This window comes from Dermochelys coriacea, chromosome 2 (assembly GCF_009764565.3).
Source record: "Dermochelys coriacea isolate rDerCor1 chromosome 2, rDerCor1.pri.v4, whole genome shotgun sequence".
Taxonomy (NCBI): Eukaryota; Metazoa; Chordata; order Testudines; family Dermochelyidae; genus Dermochelys; species Dermochelys coriacea.
In genome coordinates this window covers 112,446,269-112,455,594 of record NC_050069.1, presented here as the reverse complement: position 1 = coordinate 112,455,594, position 9,326 = coordinate 112,446,269, and the positions used below count along the sequence as shown (strand labels likewise).

Genomic DNA, 9,326 nt, shown 5'->3' with positions numbered 1-9,326 from the left:
GCCCATCATGTTAAAGGTGCATATACAATGTGGTGTGCATTAGTAATTGTGTACAGTCTCTTGTTTCTCAAAATATGCATTTTTATATACCCTACTATATATTTTGTTGTAGGTTTATAGAGGCAAAATCATTAAGTATGTTTTAATCCTTTAGGACCATTTTCAGTGACATATTTAAGTGTGTGCTTAATTTTAATCATGCTTCAAGTTAGGCACACCCCTAAGCACCTGCTGAATCAAGGCTTTAGTTACAACTCCTTTGTTTTCAAGGGAATGGCTCAGAAGTAAAGGGTGAAGTTTGGCAGGCAGTGTCTCTGATCAGGATGGAGTCCTTGTCCCCTTTCACACCTTGGTTTTACATTTTTTAATGTTACTGAAGCCCCAAATCTCCAGCAAGTTTTGTTGTCTAAAGGCAAAGGGGACAAATGCCTTTTTGGGGGGGGAGCAAATTCACCCGACAAACATGGCTAACTGCTTTTTAATGAAGTTTGTAAAAGAGCTATTCTACATTGGGTAACTGCTCCTTTTGCAAGTTAGTAGGGAAAATGTTTAACATCCAAGACACTGAAGTTTAAGAACAGAGTATGTAATTATTCTCTAATATCTATATTGTGGTAGTGCACACAGGCCTCAATCAGGCTGGGACCCTGTAGCAAGGTCAAAGACTCACCAGTGTAGCACCTCCTGCTGGTAGTCTTGGGAATTAGCTCTTTCTAGCCTTTGGAGCCCCCTCTGCCAGCAGGTGTCTTGCCTGCCTCAGGCCCTGGGTCCCTCCTGGACCCTAGTGCCCTTTACCTCAGGGTTCTGCCCCAGCAGTACCCCCACACTCTGGGTTTCCCCTCAACCCTCTAAACTCACCTTGCCTCAGTAGCTACTGCCAGTCACCGTCTAGCCTGCAGCCTGTAATGGCCACTCATCATTGGCAAGGGGTTAGGACCAGCTGCCTCTGCCTATTTCCAGGCTGCACCTCCGTAGCCCCAGTACCTTCATAGGCCTTCAGCATGGGGTTTTACCAGGCTGCAGCTCCCTTTGCTCTTCCCCAGCATTGTTTGCTTGCGGTACTATATGTTTCCTAGCAGCTAGACCCTCTCTCTCCAGGGCTAGAGAGAGACTCCTCCAGCTTCTGGCCCACAGCCCTCTTATCAGGGCCAGCTGGGCCCTAACTGAGCTGGCCACAGCTGTGGCTGCTTCCCCAATCAGCCTAGCTTGGCTGCTTTTAACCCCTGCCTATCAGAGTGGGGCAGCTGCTCCACTACAGACCCCATTGTCCTAGGTACTGTGCAAACATATTGTAAATGAAGTCCCTGCTCCAAACAGCATGTAAAGTACTGTTGTTTTCACTAACGTTTATAAATATCACTAAACGTTTATAAAAAATTAGTCAACATCATTACATGCTTAACTCATATTTGCATGCTGTGATTATGTATTTTATACGTATTAATGTTAATTATTTTTAAATGACCATAACACATGGAAATTTCTAATTAGGATGCATAATTATTCTCTCATTGTCATTCTTATATGTTTCTATGCAGAATGAGGGGCTGAACTGAGGTAGGGCTTGTCTGCACTGGTACTTTACAGCACTGCAACTTTCTCGCTCAGGGTGTGGAAAAAATACCCCCCTGAGCACTATAAAGCACCAGTGTAGACAGTGCACCAGTGCTGGGAGTTATGCACCTCAGGGAGGTGGGTTTTTTACAGCAGTGGGAGAGCTCTCAGGAAGCTTTGGGCATGCTTTCATATCAGGGAGGTCCTGTTTAACTGTGGGACAAGCCAAGGTCAGAGGACGCTGACCTGGAGCAGAGAGAGAATGTCTCAGTGGCTACACGGTTGTGCTGGAGAGGGGGATCCTGTACCGTGAATGAAGGAATTTGCTGTGTAATATTAATAAATAACATTTGATATCGTGAATTCTGTCCAAAGATCTCAAACACTCTACAAATTGATTTGCAAACTTATCACTTCACCAACTACTGAAATGCATTCCCCTCTAGAAGGGAAGGATATGGCAGCTGTTTAATAGTTCACAGCAACACTACAGAATAGGAAGTGGATACTGCAATTGCAGGAGGAATTTTAGATAGATGCTATTTTCCCAGGTTGGAATTTAAACAGACTAGTGAGGCTAACACTCTTATTTTTGATCAGGGATCTTCTAAAGTGGTCATAATCTTGGTTGTACATTTTATTTGAAAGACTACATCCGGTAGCACAATATAATTTGGGGCATTGGCTTGGTATTATCTTAAGGTTTAAGTTGCACCAGTGTAACTTAGGGCATGACTACACTTGCAGATGGAGAGCGCTTTGAGTTAAACCCGCCTTTGGAGAGAACAGTTGGGAAAGCGCTGCAGTCTATCCACACTGACAGCTTCAAGCGCACTGGTGTGGCCACATTTGCGGCACTTCAGTGGCATTGGGAGTGGTGCATTATGGGCAGCTATCCCACAGAGTACCTCTTCCCATTCCGGCAATGTGACTTGTGGAAAGGAGGGGCGAGGCGTTCTGGGTCCTGTCTCAACGTCCCGTGATGCATTGGTTTGCATCCCAGCCATCCCCGTGCTTCCGTCCACATTTGGCGCCATCTTTCAACATTTTTTGTACTGCACACTCTGTCTTCCCTTTCGGTTTGCGGGAATGGAGCCTGAACTGCCGAGGAATAATGCTGACAAGTCTCACCAGCATGTCATGTTTGGTGGTCGTGTTCTGCCTTATGATCCAAAGTGACAGTGAGGGCTCCGACGATGATATTGAGTCACGTAATACATACGACACGAGATTGCTTGTGGCATTCACGGACATGCTTACCACCGTGGAATGCCGCTTTTGGGCTCGGGAACCAAGCACCGAGTGGTGGGATCACATCATCATGAAAGTCTGGGATGACAAGAAGTGGCTTCAGAACTTTCGGATGAGAAAAGCCACTTTCCTGGGACTGTGTGAGGAGCTTGCCCCCACCCTGCAGCACTAAGACATGAGATTGAGAGCTGCCTGATGGTGGAGAAGAGGGTGGCTAGTGCAATCTGGAAGCTGGAAACTCCATACAGCTACCGATCAGTCACTAACCAGTTTGGAGTGGGAAAGTTGACCGCTGGAATTGTGTTGATGCAAATTTGCAGGGCCATTAATCACATCCTGCTCAGAACCATGACTCTGGGTAATGTGCATGACATTGTGGATGGTTTTGCACAAATGGGTTTCCCTAACTGCAGAGGGGTGACAGAGGGCACACACATTCCAATTCTGGCACCAGCCCACCTAGCCTCCGAGTACGTTAATCAGAAGGGGTATTTCTCTAAGGTTCTCCAGGCGCTTATGGATCACTGTGGGCATTTCATTGACATTAATGCAGGCTGGCCAGGAAAGATTCATGATGCACACATCTTTTGGAACACTGGCCTGTTCAGGAAGCTGCAAGCCGGGACTTTTTTCCCAGACCAGAAGATCACCACAGGGGAAGTCAAAATGCCCATTGTGATCCTTGGAGACCCCGCTTACCCTTTACTGCTGTGGCTCATGAAACCCTACACAGGGAGCCTTGACAGCAGCAAGGAGTGGTTCAACAACAGGCTGAGCCGGTGCAGAATGACTGTAGAGTGTGCTTTTGGCTGTTTAAAGGGCCGCTGGTGATCTCTATATGGGAAGCTGGACCTGCCGATGACAGCATCCCCATGGTTATATCCGCGTGCTGTACCCTCCATAACATTTGTGAAGGGAAGGGTGAACGATTCACTCAGGTATGGAATTCGGAGGTTCAACACCTGGAGGCTGAATTTGAACAGCCAGAGAGCAGGGCTATTAGAGGGGCCCAGCATGGGGCTGCAAGGATTAGGGATGCCTTGAGGGAGCAATTTGAGGCTGAAAGCCACCAGTAACGTCTGGTGCCCTGCACGGGAGTGAAGTGCAGTGGTTCCAATGTTAGTAGGAATCTGTGTTTGCTACGCTGACTTGCAGTGCCTGTTTCTTTCCTGGGCTAAGGTATCTTTTACTTTATGCAATAATAAAAAATGTTTTCAAAGCCAAAAAATCCGTTTATTGAAAAGAAAATTCATTTATCGAAAAGAAACACAACTGCTTGGGAAACCGAAAGGGCCAGGGGGTGGGGTGGGGAACTGTACAATCATAGATTTGCATATATCCTGTTATCATACTCAGTCTTTCTGTCTGGAATGCTGTGCAATGAGAGCTGCACTTCAGGATGGCCATACTGCATGGTGATGGGGGTTGAGTGCAGTGTGGCTCCCAGCGCTGGGAGCCTGTCTACACTAGTGCTTTAAAGCAGTCAGACTTGCTGCGCTCAGGGGTGTGATTTTTTCATACCCCTGAGCCAGCAAGTTACAGCACTATAAAATGTAAGTGTAGACAAAGCCTTAGCGGGAAGATTGCTGCCAAGAAAGGTCCTAATCCAGCGAAGCACTTAAGCATGTGCTTAATTTTAAGTATAGTGATTACTCATATGATTAAAGTTAGGTTTAAACACTTTGGACTGGGACCTAGATCATTACATCTCCTACTAAGAGAGACTGGTAAGTAATAGAGACCTTAAAACTGGGGGCAACAACAACTCACATAGCTATATTTTACTAGTACTCTTACTTGACATTCATTTCCTAGGGCAGTGGGAGAAACTGAGAGACAGCAGTGCAGGATAGGAATAATTGGTGAAGACTTGTCAGAGAAGGACATCCACTTTTGAGGAAAATCGCCTTGCGCTGGTCACAGAAAAATGACAGAAAGAAAGGACAGATGACTGTCATGCAGCAATCATGGCCCAGTCCTGACTTCCAACAATCAGAGTCCTCAGTCACCAAAGGATTCATTTAAAAAAAAACAACTGTGAAAGAGATCATCCTCTACCTTGAGGGATCACAGAACCACAGATGGGATTACTGATTCTGGATACCAGAGGTATGAAGAGACTACAGTACTTCCAAAGTAAATGCAGGTTAATTGGAATTTAAATAGACTAGTGAGGCTAACACTCTTCTTCGTGCTCGGGGATCTTCTAAAGTGGTCATAATGTTGGCTGCATGTTTTATTTAAAAGACTACATCCAGTAGTACAGCAGAATGCGCTAACAAACATCTACCACGTTTAAGCTAGGAGATTCCTTCAGTTAGTTCAAAACTGGTGAAAACTCCCGTAGAGAGAATTCTTCTACCACAATGCCCTTGGTCTCCAGACAGGAGAAGCTCACAATCTTTATTCCAAGGTTTTCCTCTCTGTCCATGCCAGCAGAACAACCTTTTTTCTTCACCACAGGGTGTGTTTTTGATGTTGTTGCTGACTGTTTTCATTTTTGGTGTTTTTCTTTTATGGCTTTGAGTCAGCTATCTTTAAAGAGGAGCGTTTGACCATCTGGTTCTGGGAGTAATCAGTGTCTGACAGGCACAACTGGTTTGCACATCATTCTGTGCCTGGTTAAAATAACCAGAACCATCCTTCTCCAGAAAATAAAATGCACCAGATGTCAAGCAACTTCAAGCTCGGGGAAGACAGAGTGAAATTTATGCAGCACTTGAGAGAGATCTAGGGATTAGCAGAGTGGTGTTATAAGTGAGATCCTAGTTTCAGTCACTCTGATGTTTTATCTTGAAAGGGGAAGAGAGGAGGAAAAATCCAAACAAAACTAAATAGATAGAATCCTGAAAACCCCAGGCTCCTCATCAGGGACTTCTCTTAAAAAGGGAGCAGGGGAAACCCACAACAAAACTCTTTAACTGCATAAGTGTGTTGTACAGATTGGTTGTCTGAGAAGGAACAAGTACACACTAGGAACTAGGAGTACTTGTGGCACCTTAGAGACTAACAAATTTATTTGAGCATAAGCTTTCGTGAGCTACAGCTCACTTCATCAGATGCATTCGGTGGAAAATACAGTGGGGAGATATATATATATATATATAAATCTCCCCACTGTATTTTCTACCAAATCTCCCCACTGTATTTTCCACTGAATGCATCCGATGAAGTGAGCTGTAGCTCACGAAAGCTTATGCTCAAATAAATTTGTTAGTCTCTAAGGTGCCACAAGTACTCCTTTTCTTTTTTGTGAATACAGACTAACACGGCTGCTACTCTGAAACACTAGGAGCTGGTTGTGAACTGCCATATACAAGAAAGTGTAATTAGAGGGAGACATTAGAAAGACCTGAATAGGTTCCTCTTTAGGAGGGCACTGCAGCAGGAATGCTTTGCTTTCATCAGTTATTGTGCTGTTGACCATTCAAATTAAATGCTAGATCATTAAAGTTTATTTAACCTACTGGTATCGGTCACTGCTGTGCTTCTAGGGAATGTATTTTTGTCTCATTTTTCTGGCATACATCTTCCAAATTCTTCTGGAAATATGCAGGGTCTGTCTTTTGTGTCGCTTCCAAACTTAACCCTTCCCCCCTCCCCAGCCTTTACAAGGACACACTATCTCCTCCCAAGGAGGCTTAACACTGCTTCTGTGAGCAGCTGACAAAGAGAACAAGTAATTTCTTAGCCTTTCAGTGTTGTGCTGCTTCTGTTTTTGTGAGTGGCCTCTGCACCTGTTGTGATAAGCAGAGCTCCCTTCACATTCACATTGAAAAGATGTCAATTCCCCCTCACCCTTTTTTTAAGTGAATGCCAATAATTAGGAAAAAGACTTGAGGCTGCAGTGGATTCTTGAGCCTTACAAAAATGTGGTGTTTATAGGGAGTAAAATGAAGAGAGAGAGAGAGAGAGAGAGGCATCTTCTTCAACTGTTTTGTAAGTACCCTGTGAAACAGGCTCATAACATGATCAAAGCAGGACGATCAGTTCACTTAACTGGATTAGGCTTTGCCCCACCCAGCCTAGTTTGGCCTGTTTGTACCTCTCTCCAAACTGTATTCTTGTCTAAACTTGTCTGATCATTTGCAACAACCATAATAAAATAACTTACACTGTTAAAAAAAAAAGATACTATTTAATCTTTAAAAATTGTGTACTTTCATATGCTTTTTAATGTGTTCCTGGCTCTGTTTATAAAATGTAAAAGTTTGTGCTCTTGTCCAGTATTCCCATCAGAGCAGAAGTGCTGGTGACTTTGGAGTTTTATTTGGGTGTGATTTGGAGATCGTACAAATAGCAGACATGTTTCCTCAGACCAGCCTCCAGTTCACCTGTGTTCTGAGTCTGTTGGCACGTCATCTCAATGACAAGGAGAGGTTTGACATTCTGGAAGTGTGACAAGTGCATTCAGTGCAGTGACCATCCTTTACCACTGGTCTGAAAAAGGCACCACGGGGAGGGGGGGGGGGGAAGGTTGGAAAGGCTACCCAGTGGCTAACACAATGCAAGAAAAGGCCTTGGCTGCTGTTCAAAGCTGCTCCAAATGAGTGTTTCAGTTTAATTCCAAATTAAAAGCAGCTAGTGTTGTGTAGCACAGGGAAAAGATTAGGCATCAATGCTTTCCCCCCCGACATAATCCTAATGATTGCACTAAAATAAATAAAAGTTAAGCCTTCTTTCCCCCACTACTATATCTAATTCTGTGGCCTGGAGCCAGATTTTTGTAGGTCAAAAGAGGAGAAAGGCCTGAATATTTAAAGCCAAAATCTGCTCATGAGTCTTATCCTCCTGGTTTCACAGGGTACATCTATACTTTGTTAAAAAAAAAAAACAACAACCTGGGGCAGCAAGTCTCAGAGTGTGGGTCAATTGACTTGGGCTGGTGCTACAGGGCTATAAATAGCAATGTGGATGTTCCTGTATGGGCTGGAGCCCGGGCTCTGATTCCTGACAAGTGGGGTGGGTGTCAGAGCCTAGGCGCCAACCCAAGTGGGAACTTCTACATTATAATTTTATATAACTATAACTTGTAGCGTGAGCCCCATGAGGCCAAGACTGTTGACCTGGGGTCTGAGACTTTTTTTTTTTTTTTTTTTGCTGTGTAGACATACAGTCAGTCTCCCTTCCCTATTTGCTGTTGATATGCTCCACCTCAGGATCCTGCTGGAAAAGATCTTCTTGGCAAGCTTAATCTTACACAAACTCTTAGCTAGCAGGATGAATTGGGGGATCCTGGAGTGGTGACAAACTGACACACATTCAACAAAACAACCCTGATTGGCCTTCCAAGAGCTCTGCTCTTTGTCTCCCCAAGCAGCAGGTAGGTACAGTAATACAGCACTCTGATCTGTCTGTAAAATTCCAACTTGGTTATTGGTGGTGACACATGATACCTTTCAGCAAACAGTGTGATCATGTTTGAGTGGGCCAGAAGGAGCTATCCCCTTTGGTGGTGGTGTAAGGCATCCAGCTACAGTGAGCCATAACCAATGAATTGTGAGCCTGGCCCCTTTTACTTCAATGGCCGGGCAGATAACTCAAACCAAGCCCTGCAAGAGGTAGGAAAAATGGATATGCCCTTCTAGGGGCTTGTTCTTCATAATGAGTCCAAAGAGTGAGCAGAAAACATTTAAACCAGTATCTCTGAGGGTCCTATGGAACTACTGAATTAAAAGGCTGCGTTCACACTGAGATCTCACTATGACTCGGGTGTTGGGGGGGGAAGCAACAGTCAGAGCTGATATATATTTTTCTATACTGCCTACTTCCATGGTAACGTTGACTAAGGCATGTGCTGCTGCCACAGAAGTCAATACAACTGTTGATTTAAGTGGAGTAGCATCACATCTTAAGTATTTCAAGACCATCTATAATGGCTGGTCCACATAGAAGAGGAGAGCCCATTAGTATTAGCAGCTAAGGAGCTATTCCTTTAGCTTGAGTGGTAGAAGCCTGTCCTTTTGGTGCTGGAGGTTCCACGTTCAATCTCTACTAACAGTATGTTGTGTGGTACATTACAAAGAACTAAGAGCAAGAGACAGAAAGAGCAACCTTTGACCAAAAAAAACCCCACTTTATAAATGCTTGGTTCTTCTGTTAAATATTGTAGAAACGTGTTGACTGTTGTTTTTGTTGTTTGTTCTCTTTAGGTTTTGTGAGGTGAGTAGTGGAGGGGTGAGGAACTCTGCCAAGGGAATCATGATCCATGGGAATCATGACAGGACATTTAAGCCATCGGGATCGTGAGAGAGTGCAGGGGTGGATTGTCTGTGGATTGTTAGAGAGAAGATGTATTTAAAGGCCTCACAAGAGAGAAGAAAAAGGAGATGATGATAAATCTGTTAAAGTGTGTGTGGATGTGTGTGCAAATGATAAATTACTCATACCAACAGTATACTGCTGGTTGTGTCTGTACAAGTCCAATAGTCAGGATCTGAAATCCCAGGAACATCACCTTGTAGTATCTCCTCTTACTCTGCACTTACTGCATTGAAATTCCTATGTCTCCTTTAAATCAT

The 9,326-nt window shown here is 44.2% G+C and overlaps 1 long non-coding RNA gene across 1 annotated transcript; it reads left to right on the top strand.

The window, feature by feature from the left end:
• The first annotated feature begins 4,375 nt into the window (after positions 1-4,375).
• On the top strand, positions 4,376-8,408 carry LOC119851974. The gene is made up of 3 exons (XR_005291481.2): positions 4,376-4,532; positions 4,626-4,914; positions 7,914-8,408. It is a non-coding gene; the product is annotated as an uncharacterized LOC119851974 (long non-coding RNA).
• Positions 8,409-9,326: the final 918 nt, after the last annotated feature.